Source organism: Macaca fascicularis, chromosome 4 (assembly GCF_037993035.2).
Source record: "Macaca fascicularis isolate 582-1 chromosome 4, T2T-MFA8v1.1".
In the NCBI taxonomy this organism is placed as follows: Eukaryota; Metazoa; Chordata; class Mammalia; order Primates; family Cercopithecidae; genus Macaca; species Macaca fascicularis.
The window spans coordinates 25,267,684-25,287,083 of NC_088378.1; positions in this window are offsets into that span (position 1 = coordinate 25,267,684).

Consider the following 19,400-nt stretch of genomic DNA (forward strand, 5'->3'; position numbering starts at 1 on the left):
GGTGCGCGTGACGTCAGCTCGCTGATGTGGCTTCCTTGGTGAGAGGGAGTGGCACCAGGTGACCTGGGGGCGCCCAGAAAATGTTCGAGTGAGCCGCTCTCCCTCGCCGCCGCGTTGTAGGTGGGAGAGAAGAGAGTACGAAGAGAAAGTGATCAATAAAAGAAAGATAGTAGAAGTGAAACTGAAAGTAGCCTGGCAAGGCTCAATTGAAGAGTAAATGGTATTGAAAAGTTGCAGTGGTATTTTCCTCTAACGGCTAACAACTACTGAGCTCCTACGCCTCACCAAACACTTTCCTTACCAAGCACCTTGCTAGGAGCTATGAAGCAGATTCCCTCATTGAGTAACAGAGAAAAATAACGATTACAATACAGTGCAATTAAATGTCATGCTAGAAAATAAAAAAAAAAAATGTGCCAAGTCGGTGCTGTGGAGACCCAGAATTAGTTTCAACCTGATAGAGGAGTTGAGGAAAGAAGCAAAGAGCAAACTGGACATGCAAAGAATAGGGACCTCAGAGTGTAGGATATACTGGCACTTGAGGAAATAGGGTTAAAAAGAGGAGGTGAGGAAGCTAAAGAAGTAAATTGGTCACATCTGGAAGGGTCTAATCTGTTGGCACGTTAAGGGATTCGAGATTTTCATGCAAGTAGTAGGATGTAATGGGATTCCAGAGAGACACCATGTGATGGTATCATATATAAAGATCGTTCTGCAGGAGGCTGCAGTGGATATTCATGGTACCTCATCCAGTTTCCAGTCTAGATCAATTCCCAGACCATGGTTATGTCCAGGCTATAAGGAACTGTCCCACTGATGAGTGGTTCAATGTCAATGAATTCTCCTTTATCCAGCCTTATAGTTTACTCCCCTAGTATCAGGTACACATCACATATTAGCCAGGATTAATGTACTCTTTGATGTTTACGGTATTACTTTCGGAAGCAAAAGTATGATACATCTTTGCCAGCTCTAGCGGCATGTAACTTCATGAACTGTATGCTAATTGTCTTGATTGTCTACTGCATTAGGGGAAAAACTATATTAGCAGAGTAGGCGTATTTGCAACTTCATTTGTGGGGGATGCTTAAAACCCAATATATATATGTGCATGTATCTGTGTGCACATACATAGAGTTACCAGCAATGTGACAGCTGCGTATTCAAATTAACAGGTGGTTGTATTGACAACTCAGACAAGAAGACTGAGATAGCCATTAGTGATGTGATTTTCTGAAATATTGCTATTATTGGTAAAATTCAGAACAAAATTCCTTGGTTTACATGGCTTTTGCATTCCTGAAAAATTCAGCGTGTTAAAACTGTGCCAAATATTCCATTTATGTTTATATAATATTCATATTTATAATATTTATATTTCTAAGTCCATGTTTATAAGTATTATATCTATTTATATACATGGAATTAGATCCTATTTATAAATACTGTATCTATTTATATACATGGAATTAGATCCTAGACTCAGATACTTATCAAGAGCATTTTTCTGCATGAAATACCCAGAAGAACCATTGAAACCACTGAGAGTCATGTAAGAACCAGAACAATCCTTTGTGTACGTGACTGTCCTGGGTGTATTTCAAGGTGTTTAAGTGTCCCTGTCTCACGCTACAGATGCCAGTAAGTGCCCTGAAACCACCGTGATGACAAAATGTCCCCACATATTTCAAAAAACCTTCTAAGGGAGAATAGAACTTGACAGATTAAGAGCTACTGTTCTAAATATTATACCTTACGAAGAAGGAAAACAAACTTAGAATATCTGAGATACAGGCCGGGCGCGGTGGCTCAAGCCTGTAATCCCAGCACTTTGGGAGGTCGAGACGGGCGGATCACAAGGTCAGAAGATCGAGACCATCCTGGCTAACACGGTGAAACCCCGTCTCTACTAAAAATACAAAAAAAAAAAAAAAAAAAAAAAAACTAGCCGGGCGAGGTGGCGGGCGCCTGTAGTCCCAGCTACTCGGGAGGCTGAGGCAGGAGAATGGCGTAAACCCAGGAGGCGGAGCTTGCAGTGAGCTGAGATCCGGCCACTGCACTCCAGCCCGGGCGACACAGCGAGACTCCATCTCAAAAAAAAAAAAAAGAATATCTGAGATACAAGAAGGAAAGAGGGCAAAAAACAGAGGAGGGATGCTTTAAACTAAAATTCTATAAATATTGTCTACATAAAGTAATGATTATAAATTATTGTAATTTGTGAAGATTAAAAATACAGTACTAAAATACTAGAAACAATCATTAGAAAGTAGGAAATAGAATAAGTTGAAATGTTCTGCAATCTTTGTATTTTTGTGTTTTTTTTCTTTTTTTTAGAGATGGGGTCTATGTTGCCCAGTCTGGATTCAAATTCCTAAGCTCAAATGATCCCCCAACTTTAGACTCCCAAGTAGCTAGAACTGCAGATATGTACCACTGCACCCAGCATCTTGTATTTTTCTAAAGGGAGTTTAAGATGTTAAACTTGACTGAGTGAGCATGGCAAAATTTCAAATGTAACCGCTTAAAAATTAGAAATAGAGGCCGGGCGCGGTGGCTCACGCCTGTAATCCCAACACGTTGGGAGGCCAAGGCGGGCGGATCACGAGGTCAGGAGATGGAGACCATCCTGGCTAACACGGTAAAACCCCGTCTCTACTAAAAAATACAAAAAATTAGCCGGGCATGGTGGCGGGCGCCTGTAGTCCCAGCTACTCATGAGGCTGAGGCGGGAGAATGGCGTGAACCCGGGAGGCGGAGCTTGCAGTGAGCCGCCATCTCAAAAAAAAAGAAAAGAAAAGAAGAAATAGAGAATTTTCATTTTAAAAAATGGGGAGAAAAATTAAATAAGGAGAGAAAACAATGAATACATTTTTTAAAAAGGAAAATAAAAAAAACGTTAGAAAAGTAGGAAAAATAAAAATATACAAAGAAACATTATAGAAAAAGCCCTAAACACTGATAAATTTAAATGAACTCAACACTCCACTTAAAAGCCAGAACTGCCAGATTGTATTTTAAAATGACCAACTCTATGCTATTTATTAGAATCTAGAAAAGTAAGAGTTTAAAAGAAACCTAGAAAAGTAAGAATTTAAAAGATGGGAAAAGATAAAATAGGTGAATATTATCCAAAATAAAGCTGTTGAAGGTATACTCGTATCAGCAAAAATAAACTTAAAGATGTCAGAGATACAGCGTGTCACATCATAATTTTTAAAACTAGTTTAATTCAACAGGAAGACACAAAAATGTTGAACTTGTAATATTTTGAGAATGTTTAATAAGTAAGCCAGTTCTTAATCTCTCCAAAAGTTTTCAATATTTTCCAGAGAATATTTCTGCACATGTTCTTATATATCCTTAAATAAGATGCACTCAACCTAGGAAGTTGAATTCCTAAGATATCTGTGGGACAACTCTGAAGCACCATCTCAGCTTCAGAATTCCTCACATGATTGGCTGGAGACTTTTTTGCAAGAGCATTACAGCTGAACTTCTCCTTATACCTAATTCTTCCTCCCAGACTCTTCCCAGACCTTGTTCCCAAGAGTACACCCCAGTAAGCCTACTGCATATGAATCTCTGAGTTTTAGTCTATCTCCGAGGAAATGCTACATGGCTATGGAATCTGATTCAGTGAATCAGATATTATCCCATTATCCAACACATGGTATTCTTATAATACTAACATGAGTTTCTGGTCATGTCATAGACTGCCAGGTCTTCCTTATGTCTGTTCTGTACAGAGGGGATTCTTGTCAAAGAACTAATTTTTGTCCCAAAGAGATATGGCCACAGTAACCATGTCAATGATCTAAATTTTTTTTAATGTGTTTTCTTTACTTTTTTTAAAAGGCTGTGAGCATAGTAAGTACTTTGTACTCATGGATTTGCAGTGAGGTAACACATGTAAAGTACTAGCAAAGGCCTCGAATTTTGGAAAAGTGTTGAATAACTATTGAATGTTATTATCATCGTTGCCCATTTCTACAACTTTGAATTGGATATTTTTATAGAACTTAGCCAGATGCAACTTTTATAAACTAATAAGAGAGTAAACTATTTCAAATCTTCCAGGTTTTGAAATTGGCTTTTTCTTCTCTAGTAACAAATCAGAATGAAATTAGGGAGCTATAAATCTCTAACATCTCTACTTAAAGACTTTTTTTAATTTGGGGGATCTCTCATTTTAAAATGGCTTTTGCTTTTTCCCAGGGAGATATTTGATTGGAAAACCAAACACTTACTCATGAAAAATTTCTTCAAAAGTCTAACATAGAGTTTGGCCATTACCCAAAATATAGTTCTTGGCTTTGAAAGTTTTCTTGCATGTCTGGAAAAAGAATTTGAATTGGTATAAATAACTATGTTTCCTTATTTACAAGAAACATGACATTCATTATTTACGGGGATCACTTACTGATCCCTCCTAAATTGTTGGCCTAAGCAATTTTCCAAATAAGCCTCTTGAGCTAATGCCTTATCCTAATCCTGCTTTTAGTATGATGCCAGCAAGACAAGAATCTCACTGCTCTGAAAGCAAGGCTAAAATATATTCACTCTCATGTTTCCAGCATTGAATCCAACTTTGAAGATATTTGTTATGTGGTCTAGAAAGTTCTGTACATCAGGTATAACTGAACCTTGCTTCTTAAGACTTGATTTTAATACAATTTCCCCCCTCCTTTGGTTTTATTAATTTGAGACCATATTCAGTCTAATTCAATCTACTCTCATATCTAAACAAGTCTCTAAACTACATGTGCATTGTGTGTACATGTGAATTTCTTCTTTCACTTTAAGAAAAAATATAATATAAAAAACATATTTGTTCCTTAAAAGAGTTATAGGATGAATTAATTTATCACAAACAATTTTAGTAATAGAATTTTCAATAAAAATAGGATTTCTCTTGAATTCGTTACTAAATAAAAACTTGAATAATTAGCCACTTACACGTATATAGTTACATCTTTAGGAAAGAACATTAAAATGTCTTACGTGCTGGGAAATTTTCCATATTGCTCTAAGAAAAGAAAAGAACACAAAGTTGGAGAAAATGACTTTCATGCCAACATTCCTATGCATAAATCATGGAATTCAAATGTTTTCATTAACTGTTCAGTAATTTGTTGCAAAAAAAAAACGGTAATAATTCGGTGTTGAAAACAGAATTTACTAAAAACAAAGAAAATAACTGTTTCAGGAATACATATTAACAATTATATATATATATATATACACACACACACACGTTTTCCTTCTTTCCATTACAAAACATTTTAAAAACTTTACAAAAGTATAGAGAATAAAGCGAACCTCTCAGATTCAAAAATTTTCAATATCTTGCCAATCTTATGTCAACTATTACCCCCCACCCCATTTGTTCTAAAATGCATTAAACCTCAAACATCTCGTCATTTGATCTCTAAACACCTTGGCCTGCATCATTCATAGATCAGGTCTATTCCCCACATAACCACTTTATATATATATGATTTTCCTTCACTACTAACTACATTCGAAAGACTTCCTTTATAGCATCAAATACAAGTTAACATCCAGATTTCCCTAACTGTCCAGAAATGTGTTTTCACAGTTGGTTTATTTCAATCAGCAGCCAAACAAATTCGCGTTTCATTTCATTGAGTCTGTTTCCGCCTTTTCTCCCTCTTGTTCCCCCACTGACTCGTTGAAGCAGTCAGGTCATTGACTCTGCATCACCCCATGCCCTGAATTTGCAGACTGTGTCCTTGTGGTGTCATTTAACATGCTCCTCTAACCTTGAATTTCCTGTGGATTGCAGTTAAGACTAGAGGACTGCTGACTTCACTGAGGTACAATCTGCGCAGTCATGGGGGGCCCTGCACTTAAAAGGGCTCTGTGCTAGGCTTAATGCTTTGCCAGGTCTGCCTTGAATCTTAGTACTATTTATCTTTGAACTTGTGTTTTGCAAGGACTGCACAGCAGGAGCACAAAGCAGGGAGAGGAGTTGATGACGCTGTGAGCACAGTATTCCAGTGCCCCTACGATGCGCAGGTTAGCAGAGCTCCAGATCAGTAACAGGTCATCGTGTATGTCTATAACTGAGTCTGCAGGGAGGCCACACTTCCCATGTGAGGTCTTGTCTCAAACACAGAAAGGCGGCAATGACCTTGTGAATAACACCACAGGCTAGCGACCCCAGTCATACCTTTTCCTACTCCTTTTATTTTCCTGTATTAATCAGGCACTTATGCCAAAAATAATGGCGTGGAAAGATAGGGAAAGACAGGAAAAGCCATAGTTCCTTTCTTTCAGTTCTTCCTTGTTCACCAGTAAGCTGAAGGCAGTGTCAAGAAGGCAGTATCGTTGCCACTATCAAGAAGTGAAATAAAAATCTTTGATATAGTTTTGTGCAGCATTTCTACTGTTTTGATAAGAACAAAATGTATATGCATGTATGAGCTGCAAAACGTGAATTGTGTAATTTCATTGTTTCTGTATAGGAATATAATACTCTTATATTTGTATTTAAAATTAACATTGCACAACATGAAGAGGAACAGTAAAATTCAGCTAAAAATTTAGAATTAAAATTTTCTTTACTCAGAATGACCTTAAATAGCAAATAACAATGGTAAATTATTAGAACAAAGAGAAAGAAAATGTTTTGTATTTTGGTACCATTTAGAGTGGTTTTTCCTGTTTTGTGAACAAGGGACTCCATGTTTTCATTTTTCAATACCTCCCCACGACCCTTCACAAATGAAGTTGCCGGCCCTGGCTCCAGAATTTGTGAGTGTGGGGTAAATCCCTGCATGCACCTGCACAGAGCCCAGGCTCCCCTCCTCACTCACATGCTTGTGGTCACTGTCCGTTTCTTTGTCTCTGGGTCCCAGCAGACCAGGAACACAGTCAGCCTGCTCAGTTCTGCACTGTGCTTCCTGTGTGCAGACAATCTGTGCATGGAGAAGACTTGTAAGTGCCTGGGAATAAGTGAGTGAATGGAGATGGGGGCCTCACAGGCATCCTGGAGAGGGAGGATGAGATGTGGACTAGGTTAGTGATGGATGGTGGTGATAAAGAAGGAGAATGAAGGCAAGATTCTTGTTTTATAATAGCTTCAGCTATTCCAAGTCTTATTCCTATAAACATATTATATATGCTACCTCATTAATTAATTGTTGTTAATAGAGTAACATACATTTTCAGACTTGGGCTCAAATTTCATAGCTCACTTATGTCTTAGCTTAGGTTACAGTCTAAGCTGCTAGAAAAAACTGGCAGAGAGTGGGGGGACCCAAAAATATAGTAGCCTCAGAAAGATAGCAGTTTACCCCTTATGTATGGATCCAGATCTAGTCGGTCCCAATCTGGTAGAGTGGCTTTGCCATCATCAACAAGGATTTTTCATCTTTGGATCCAGGATGGCTTTTCCAATTCCCACCACTACATCTGCTTCTTAGTCAGTAGGAAAGATAAGCAGGCAAAGGCACCACCAAAAAGTGACATACGCTACTCCTGTTTAATCTCATTGGCCAGGGCATACTTACATGAACACATGCAGCTGCAGAGGCTAAAAAATGGGGTCTTTGCTTAAATAATAAAACTAGGATCTTCAGTGACTCAGAAGAGTAAGGCAGAATGGATATTGGTAGATAGCTGACAGTCTCTGCCATATATAGCTATGGTGATATTCTGGCTTTCCCCAAATTGTATACATTATTATTTACTGGCTAGATCAGATATTATTCAGTTCAGGAAACAGAAACCAGTCTAGATATTTTAAGAAGTACAGGGGCCAGACGCGGTGGCTCACACCTGTGAGCACTTTGGGAGTCCAAGGAGGGTGGATCACGAGGTCAGCACTTTGGGAGTCCAAGGAGGGGGGATCACGAGGTCAGGAGATCGAGACCATCCTGGCTAACACAGCGAAACCCCGTCTCTACTAAAAACACACACACACACACATACAAAAAGTTAGCCAGTGTGGTGGTGGGCGCCTGTAGTCCCTGCTACCTGGGAGACTGAAGCAGGAGAATGGCATGAACCTGGGAGGTGGAGCTTGCAGTGAGCCGAGATCCCGTCACTGCACTCCAGCCTGGGCAACAGAGCGAGACTCTGTCTCAAAAAAAAAAAAAAAAAGAAAGGAAAAAAAAAAAAGTACAGGAATTTAGGAGTTTATAAAATTGCTGGAAGGACCAAAGAAGAAGGCTCTAAACTGAGCCTCAAGAAATTATTCCCAGAGCACTACAGAACTGACCCTCTAGTAGCAACACTACTTCTGTGCTACTATAGAACCATGAAATTTATAAATAAATAACAATAGCCAAATTCAGGGATAGGAGACTTGGGTCTGGAAGTTTCTGTGATCAGCACAAATCCCCATCAAATCCCATAGAGCTTCTTATTGGGTACTGAAATACGGCCACCATCTCCACTGAAATTGCTTCCCAGTGCATAGGAAGCTGGAGATAAGTGTATGGAAGGATGCTACAGAAAATGTCACATTTCCATGACCGTGTTTGCCAGCATATATACAACCAAGAAAAGGCATAAAACTTACGCCTTCTCAATTGTGTAAGTGTGCTTAATTTGCAGAACCAAATTCACACACGGAACACTAGCTGCAAGGATGTCTGAAAATGTCATTGATAGTGCCACAGCCTTTACAGAACAAGAAAGCACAGTAGATGAAGGGTGGATTTGAAGATGAGATGGCCAATCTACCATTCCCATGGTAGATAGCAACATATATTCTAGAAAATAATTGATCGTCTATGGACACAACTAAGTCAGATCTCAATTAAAACTCTCACAGATGAATGACTGGCTGAATTTTATTTTACTCATTCAACTAGCTAGATTCTGCTTATGAGTCCTAAGTTTTCAACTTTGACATTGATCTCTTATCATCTCACATACCTATAACTACCCATTTTTTTAAAAAAATATATTTTATATCCACATGCCAAACTCACCACTGCCAGCTACTGGTGATCATTTCTAAAATCAGTGTTATCTCCACTATTCCTAAGCCTCTTCCCACTATCCACACTCTATCTACCAGTTCCCTAAGTAAAAGCAGCTCTGAAGTCATTCTTCATTGTTTCTTCTACTTCAACTCCCAAATCCAATCTATCACCAAGTGTTATTGATTCTGCTTCCCGAATCTGTCTCCAATCTGTATCTGTCTTCTAATCCTACTGCCGCTGTTTATATTTACATATATATCATACTATATTACATATATATTAGGATATACTAAACAAATAGTAAATTATATCATTTGTGGATTCTTTATAATATTTATTTGTTTTTATTTTATTCTGGTGGCCAGTGTATAATTTCACATTGATAGGCATGATAACTTTTATTTTTTTTATTGTTTTATTTTTTTTGAGACGGAGTCTCACTCTGTCACCCAGGCTGGAGTGCAGTGGCATGATCTCAGCTCACTGCAATGTCCACCTTCCATGTTCAAGTGATTATCCTGCCTCAGCCTCCTGAGTAGCTGGGATTACAGGCACCTGCCACTGCTCTCTGTTAATTTTTTGTATTTTTAGTAGAGACGAGATTTCACCATCTTGGCCAGGCTGGTCTTGAACTCCTGACCTTGTGATCCACCCACCTCGGCTTCCCAAAGTGCTGGGATTACAGGCATGAGCCACTGCGCCCGGCCATGTTAATTTTTTTAATAGCTTTTGGGATACAACTGGTTTTTGGTTACATAGATGAATTGTATAGTGGTGAAGTCATATTGATAGACGTGTTTATAACCAAGAAATGGTAAACTCATGAAATAAATAGTAAGGCCAGCCAGTTCTTCTGTAAAGATACGATTCCTTCAATAAAAACATTTATTTCAATAAACATAGGATCCTATGAGAAAAAATAATGAAATTCAAAACCAAAAAAATGCATACATAAATTAGTACACAGCACTATTTATAGCTTTTTATTGCCAGTAATAATAAAGAGCTATTACATATTTCTTTGCTTTTTTTGCATCTTTAAAGTGTTACATTTGATAAGTTTTGACATACATATACACATGTGAAACTAACGCCCAATGAAGATAATGAATATACCCATCACCCCAAGTTTCCTGGAATGGTATTGTAATCTGTACTTCTTATTCCTCCCCACTCTTCCTTCACTGTCCCTTGTCAACCACTCATCTGCTTTATGTCACTATAGATTAGTTTGCATTTTCTAGTATTATATGTAAGTGGAACATATAATAAGTAATATTTGTCTTTCTTCTTTCATTCAGCATAATTATTTTGAGATTTGTTCATGTTGTGTGTATATTAATAGTTCTTTCGTATGTATGGTTTAGTAGTATTCCATTGTATTGATATGCCGCAAACTGTTCATCCATTGACTTTTAATGGACATTTGCATTGTTTACACATTTGGCTATTAAAACTACTATATTTTTCTGAGACAATTTTTGGTATACTAAATACTACTGAATTAATTTAAACAACATTTAATCAGTGTGTTTATAGAGTATAACTGAAAGTTCAAACCAGAATAGTTATAAAGCAGTATCAATTCATGCCCAACTTGACACTAGTAATAAATTTCAAGATTCATACCTTCCCTGACTAGCACAAGTATTAGTGTTGAGTTGAGAAATGGGTTTAAGGAAGCTTTGTGTAGTTAATGCTCAGAAACAAATGGCTATCTAGATTACTAGAGACCAAGATTATACATTATATCAGAAGAATAAGACTTTATCCTGCAGATTATAGCACCACTGAAAATTTTTTAGCAAAGACAATGTAGTTGATAATCTTTTCTACTGTTCAGAATTCTACCCCATCACAAATTTTGGGAGAATATCCAATTACGCCTTTCATTTCTGAAGCCACATTAGGAAGATTCTCCTTCTGCCAATCCCAGGCCAGCAGATACAGGCAAGTAATATTGCCCGAGTCAATCCGCTGCTACCACATGGAACTTTGTTCATAATCCAAGGGCTTATTATCTCGCTACGGTAATGGAAAAAGCTTGCTATCTTCCCTTCTTACTGCTCCTGATCATATGTTACTACAGGCATTTTTTTTTTTTTTACCACACGAAGCACGCATATCACCCCAGTCAAATGGCAAAAAGTAAATGGAATAGACAATGGGAAAGCAAGTATAAGATTAACACAATGATTATCAATCATTTAACACGTAAGTATGATAAACATTGCCACTACCCTTCTAATTTATAAAAACCATCTCTCCTTAAGATTATACAAATTTCAGCCAGGTTTGGTGGCTCACGCCTGTAATCCCAGCATTTTGAGAGGCTGAAGCAGTGGATCATGAGGTCAGGAGTTCAAGATCAGCCTGGCCAAAATGGTGAAACCTTGTCTCTACTGAAAATACAAAAATTATCCCGGTGTGGTGGCACACACCTGTAGTACCGGCTACTCGGGAGACTGAGGCAGGTGAATTGCTTGAACCCAGGAGGTAGAGGTTGCAGTGAAATGAGATTGCACCACTGCACTCCAGCCGGGATGACAGAGAAAGACTCCGCCTCAGAAAAAAAAAAGAAGACTATACAAATTTCAGTACCCACAACTTTTTGTTTTCCTAAACTAGTTTTATAGCACTATTTCTGGGGAGAATTCTTATTGATATATAAAAGTTTTTATTAAAATTTTATTGCCCACATAATATATTAAAAGGCAAAATAAATACAAGTAGCCATGCAACTAATTTTTAATTCACTGTGAATTTCTAATAAGATTCCTAACCCTTAAAATTACTTTTCTTTAGGATATTTTTAATTGTAAAGAATTGCCAATAATGATAAAATAGAGAAATAAATTAACTCACAAAACTTCTCTGAAATATTAAAAATTCAAATTAGTTATGGAGCCAAATATTCAACTGAAAAAAAATTAAATGTTATGTAATAATTAATAATGGACATATGAAAAAATCTTCAGTGATACTGGTAATCAAAAATCTCAAGCTAGATCTACAAAATTAGCAGTTTTAGAGCATATATGAATTTTGGGTTAAATAATATGGAATAAAATGATTACTCTTTTACAGTGCTGTTAGAAATACAAATAAGCAAAATCTTCCTGGAATTGAAACTGGCAATATATATCAAGAATTTTTGATTCAGTAATTCTATTTCTAGGAATCTACTTCAAGGATCAGATATGCAGTTGATGGTTAATTATAAAGATGTTTACAGACAGGTTATTTGTAACACTAAAAAATTGGAAACCTTCTACATATTTCATAATGGGTTGAAAGTTAAATAAATTATGGTTCAGCCATATGCTGTTAATGTCAGCCACTTAAAATAAATGTTTCCTATGAATGTTTAACAACAGCGAAAATATTCACAACATTGTAAGTGAAAAAGCTTGAACCTAAAATTATATACCTTCATTCAATATATATTTATTGAATGTCATACTGTGCAATTTTATAAATTATATAATTATGTATAATGCATTGCATACCAAACAATACACACATGTGTGTATATATACATGATGTGTGCGCATATCATAATTATGAGTGGAAATTTGTTTGCCCACAATTGTGATAGTAGTATAGATAATGCTGGATCCAACAAAATCTTAGTACAGGGATCATTTAAGTGCATTAAATCCTCATGCATTATGAAGAAAGCCAACAGATTATATCTAAAGTAGACAGGCTGGTAAATAATGGCATAGTTGCATTATAATGAATGAATAAGAAAACTCCCAAGACAATTAAAATGAAAAGTTTGACTATGGTTGCCTATGAGAAGTTGAAACTCCCAGGCAACCACAGCAAGTGAGGCAATGAAGCAGAGGCACTTGCTTTTGCTGTAAGCCCAACACACTATTTTATTTTATTAATGTATATTTGTACTTTCATTTTATAAAGAGAATGCTTTTAGAAGTTGGTAAAAGAAGCCCATAAAAAACATTCCTCTTTCCCACTCAAGTTCGAAAACTAACTGAGAGACAGATACAGGAATCAGAGAGCTGGAGATAAAGTATCAACTTTAATAAAAGTTTAATTGAAGGAATTGACTTAGGTATGTGGCATGACAATCTTGCTAATATTTCACCACTACTTAGCCTTTACCCACCTAGTCACTTGTATAGCTGTAAAATAGCAGGCCGCCTCTACAGAGACAGGCAGAGGGCAGAACAGAATCCATGCTTTCTGTACATAGGCTAGATTTAAAAATCAAAAGGAAAACAAAGTTGAAGCAAAAATACTGTTTCTTCTTCCAGGGTCACTGATTGTCTCTATAAAGTCATTAACCATCTGTTACTCAAACACATGCAGTAAAAGACATTTGCTGTGTATTAGGTACTTTGCTATGTGCTATGGTAAACCCAATGAACAATAAAATAGGTAAGACTGCTATCTGTACGAACTCACAGTCTGGTAAGGGAGATATGTTAATATATAAAGGAGACATGCATACAAATAATTCAACAACATTCTGCATATAATTTTAAGTTCTAAGAATCTTTATTTTGGGAGATCTTTCAGTTCATCAATTATTTTTTCATATAAAGATAGGAGTTCTGTTGATTTCCCTTAACCTTGGTATATAATACGTAACGTCATCTGAGTGAAGTTGTAATAGTCTAATTTAAATTATTCAGCTGCGGTATATTCAGCCCTTTACTACTTTCAAAATGTTTTCCAGGCCAGTTTTTCCATACATGGATTTAAAATAGCCTTTGTGTTTTGTAATATTTTAGTGGCAGTTTTCAAATTTATTCATATGTTTTTCTAGACAATAAAATTGATTATATTCTTTCATTTCCCAGGTACTTTTCCTGTAGATACTAACCATGAATATTAGAATAACCCATTTTAAAGACAGCAGAGCACTAAAAAAAATTTGAATTGGAAGAAGTAATCTATGTAATATAATTTGGCGACTTGAGTTTTTCTATCTGTAAAAGCTAAGTAATCTTTTTTCCAATACAGGTGTAAAAACAATATTACTATAACCCAATAATGCTCACAACATTCTGGTAGATTACAAAATTATAGTAAAATGTCAAAAGTATTGTTAGACTACCATCAATAAGCACTGAGTAATTTTTAAAACCTTCTTTTATCATTTCAAGAAGGTTATTTGCTATTAAGCAAGGTCACCCATATAATATACATTTGTTATAACCAGAGACACCCTATAAGAAACATTTTACTGGATTCTTACGATATAAAAATGATTTGGCCTGTTAAATGTGACAGCTTGAACAAATGCATTTATTTCTGTTCCATCCAAAAACACCACTAAAATGATAAATACAAAAGACATAAACTCACAAGGACAAAGAGAGTGTTAGAAATCAGAGAATTTGGTTTGTTCAAGTGTGGAGACTGCAGGTTAGGGTTTACCTACTCAGTCATAAACTGATGAATCTGGGAAGAATTTTTGAAAGTTGTGACAAGGATTTAGCTTGACATCTCACCTCATCCTATTCAAGAAAGCATATTTTAGAAAGAATACTTACAGTTCATGTACATGAGGATTTGACTTAAGCCATAACATACAAGAAGACAGAGTTGGGTGGAGGCCTTATGTGTGTTCTGAGCTTAGGCAGACTTCTTTTTTACAACAAGAAACAACCAAAGGAGATTATACATCCTCTGAGTATGGGTAAAAATATATCCTAAAGTCAGTTCTTATCAGACATAGGTGGATATACTCAGTGGAAAACATTTGGTAAGGAATATAGGCATAGGTTTAATGGAATGTCAGGGCAAACTAACCTGAAAGAGAAATGTTATTTGTATGGGAAGAGAGAAATAAATTGGAAGACATAGTTCACCAAACGTAGGCAGCTTATACCCTACAGGAACTTAGTAATTCGTGACTTTAAATACCAGGCTACCACAATGACTCCCATACTTTTATCTCCAGCCCCTAACGTTGCACCTGCACTGTCCACTCCTATATGCAACTGCCAACTGGATATTTCCATCGGCACAGATAATAGGACTTTTGTCATTTGACATTTCCAAATTGGGCTTTGGAATATGTGCTATCTCTTCTTACTTCTGGAGTCTTCCCCATCTCAGTAAATGCCCTACCTCCATTTCCAGTTGCTCAGGCTAACACACTGAAATCATTCTAGACTCCTGTCTTTCGGTCATGTATCATACCCAAGCTATCAGGAAATCCTGCCAGTTCCACTGTCAAGCATATCCAGAATCTGTCCATTTCTTACCACATCCAGTGATCCACATTCCAGTCAAGCCACCGTCTCACTCTCTGATTTCATCTCCATCTAATCGTCCTCCCCCCCTCCTCCAAGCCCTTCTGATCCATAGAGACTTCCTTGCTATTCCTAAACACATTAAGCATTTTCTTACCTCAAAGCCTTTGATGTTTTGATTTCCTCTGACTGGAATGCTCTTCCCTTTAGGCATTCATATGGCTTATGCACTCACTTCCTTTAGATTTCTGCCCAAATATCAGTAACACAAAGAGAGATCTTTACTGATCACCCAATATTTAAAAAAAAAAAAATAGCAAAACATCTTTTCCTGATCCTTCATCACAAAGTTTTTTGTAATCTGATTATTCTCTGAGCACTTAAAGAATCAAGCAAGAACTTTTCAACTCTCTCTTGTGAAAAATTTTAATACTGACTTTGTAACCTCACTTTGGTACCTCCATGCCTTACTGGAAACTTAAAGTTTAACATCGTATCACATTTTTTAACGTTATGCTTTTCTCATTAGATATTAGCTCCATTGAAGTAGCTAATCAGTTTTCATCAGTTTATTGCCAGCATCCATAATACTGCCTGGTATATACCCTTCTAGGGTATTTGTTGAATGAAAGAAAACAGAAGAGAGGTGAAGGAATTATCTGGATGACAGTAAAACGAAAGATGTGAATACCAGACCTAGAAAGCAGTCATAATGGAATAGAGGGCAAAATAGTTCTGGAATTTTTTCTACAAAATAAAAATGGAAATGATTGATCAACTGAAACATTTGACCATATTGTGATGATTTGCTTGCAATGATCTTGGAGAGTTTGGAGAGAAGCAGTGATAGAATTATAGAAAAACAAAGCCAACAACAATACAACAAGGCAAGTGTTGCTGCTAGAAAAACAAAACATTGTACAGAAAAGTAACTATAATTATAGCATACTATGTGGCTCACCATTGAATAGTATTTCCACATCACAAAAATAGAAGTAATGAATATGACTTATTAAAAATCATGATATAACTATATAAGCAGAATGAAGAGGGAACATATGTGTTATAGTACTACATCTTTATCTTCTATATTAGAAAGTCAATATATGCTTGAAATTGAAAAACTCAAGAAATACAAATATATATGTAGTATTTAAAAATACAGAGGTGGCCAGGCATGGTGGCTCATGTCTGTAATCCCAACACTTTGGGAGACTGAGGTGGAAGGTAGCTTGAGTCCAGGAGTCAGCCTGGGCAACATATTGAGACCCAAGTCTCTACCAATATATATTTTTACATGTTATATATACATATACATATATATATAAAATAAAATAAAAATACAGAGGCAAATGAAAGAAGAAAAAAATTAAGTATTGTAATTGCTTACCTCTAATTAAAATCACATCCTGTGGGTGGGGAGACGTAAGGCCGAGGATTAGGGCTTGTTGATTAGAAACCTTGTACTATTTGCTCTTTAAAACTATATGCATATATCACTTTTAAAATAAAAAATTATACTTAAATACACTTGCTTGTATTATGAAATGACAACAAGTGATGATGTAAAAAAAATAACATGTAAAATTCAGATCCTCTGTAGGACCAGAATCTACAACATGTTTATCAAAAAGGAAACCCTTTAAGCACTTTCAATGAAATTCAATGCCAAGTAGAGTTCAGAATTTCTTTTGTCAAAGCTGTAATTAGTGTCTTTTCTTTTATAATAATCCTTCTTTTACTTTTCTTCATCTTTGTACCTTCAAAAATTGTATTCCTAACCAGTAAGTTGTTTAGTGTTGCCTGTTTTTGACTTTGTGTAAATGAATCCCTATTTATACAAATGAAGGTCTTCCATGACTTGCTCCATTTGCTCATATATATTGATACATTTGTGAGATTCATCAAAGATAATGTGTAGCTGCCATTGCTTCTGTTTTGCCACTGTACACTATTCAAATATTTGCCTATATCAAAATTTTTGTTCAATTCACTTTTGGTTGACATGAGTTGTTTACATATTTTTGCCATTACAAACAAAACTACTAGATCATATAGGATTGGAATTGCTTATTGTATATTCATTTTAAATCCAGTACATTATTTTTTCTCAATTCTATTAATTTATAAACTTTTTACTATTATATGTCTATTCATATCTTCTGCAAATAATGACATTTTTTTTTCCCCCAGTCCTTTATTTTCCTGTCTTACTGTGCTGGACCTCTAGTACACATTGAGCCTGAGGGTTGGATTGTAATTCATATTCTCAGCTATGTTAGCTATGTGTTTTCACCCTTCCCAGGACAGCAATTATGTCCAAGAATGTTGATTATCCTTGTTTCCTTGGGGAGTAAAGTGAGGAGGGAAATTTTGATTTTGGCTCACCCTTACTTAGCCATTCGACATCCCACTTTTATGGGGGAGGGATGTCCTCCTATTAGACTCCTTATCTTAGATATATGCCTTGAATTTGTTTCTTATTTCAGTGCCCTGTGAGGCCATTGAGAAATGTGGTTAGGAAGGAAGCCAGTTCCATTTCCCCACTTACCTTTCTGAGTTCCTGACTTCACTTAGATAACAGACCTAAGATTTTATTAGTTTACTGTCAGTTCATTGATAAATTTAGGAAAATATTATTAAATATATTTTACCAGAAATGTTCTCTTGTTTTTATCAAAGAGTTAATGTAGGCACCTAGCCTGCCATGTGATCAGAAACAGGCAAATGAATTTTAGAACTAAGAAAAACAAAAAACAGACTAAGTTTCTGATTCTTCAGACAAGGTGCAATAACTAGCTTACATGTGCTCTTTGAAGTAAGGCCAGCTTTCTAAGCCATTTTGAAATCCTTTTTCAATGACAATGCTAAGGTTCTTTCGTTGGTTTGTTGTTGTTGTTGTTGTTGTTGTTTTGTTTTGTTGTTTGCCTTTTCCAACAAAAGCCATATACTATGTATTCGACAACAGAAGGGAGGAAAGGAAACAGTGCATTGATTACATCTTTTTGTTTTTTTTTTTTTTAGTGAAAACACATTATTCCAGAAAAAACATCTCCATGCCAACACATCTTAAACCAGTAAGTTGCACATCAAGTTTTGAACAAAAACCCTACACAAAGTTCTTCACAATTGGTTGACACTTCTTAAAATTAATACAGTAATGTTTCAGCATTCCTCAAAGATCACATTATTCTTTCATAGTCCATTTGAGTTACTTCTCCAGCAGGCCACATCAGAAACCAGTGTCTTGAGAGTTAGTGCCAAATAAACAGAGTTAAGATTACTCAAATAAATAATGTTAATCTTAAACATTTTTGCTCTTTTTTTAAGAACAAAGAAATGGTGTTCATAAAATTTTATGTCTGATTTAATTTGTTTACTCTGTAGGTGTGGTCCTTCATCATTTATTTGTGTTGCTATTTAATTCAACATTTGCTGAACAAAATGACAGGAATTTTGAGTCCCATTGTATTACATGGATTGCAACTAAACTTATCAGACTTGACTTATATTCAAAGGAGAAAATCAGTCACTAAAATAAGTAGCATCAATGATATTTTTAATTGTAAAATAAATTGCTAAAAAATAATTTATTGTTTGAAAATCAACAATATCTGTCAGCTTTCAGAAGCAAGATTCCTCTTTTTATCCATAGTACCTAGAACTAACTGTGGCATATGAGAGAAACTAAATACTCATGAAGTAAGTAATGGTATTGAGGGATATTACATTAGTAGGTTTTCACACGCTAAAGAACTGTCTTTATAAAGGTTAATTTAAAAAGGAAAGAGGTTGAATTGACTCACAGTTCCACATGGCTAGAGAGGCCTCAGGAAACTTACAATCATGATGGAAGGTGAAGGGGAAGCAAGCTTGGACCTTTTCACATGACGGCAGGGAGAGAAGAGCAAGCAGGGGAAATGCCAGATGCCTATAAAAACATCAGATCTTGTGAGAATTCACTCACTATCACAAGAACAGCATGCGGGAAACCACTCCCCGATAGAATCACCTAGCACTGGGTCCCTACCTTGACATGTGGGGATTATGGGGATTACAATTCAAGATGAGATTTGGGTGGAGACACAGTCAAACCATATCAGATATGAAATAGAATTCTTCATTTGTATCAGGAAGGGAATTACAGAGAGAAGAGAGGCTTTGGGGTCCCACATATCTGGGGTTACATTTCAGCACCATTGCTTATTAA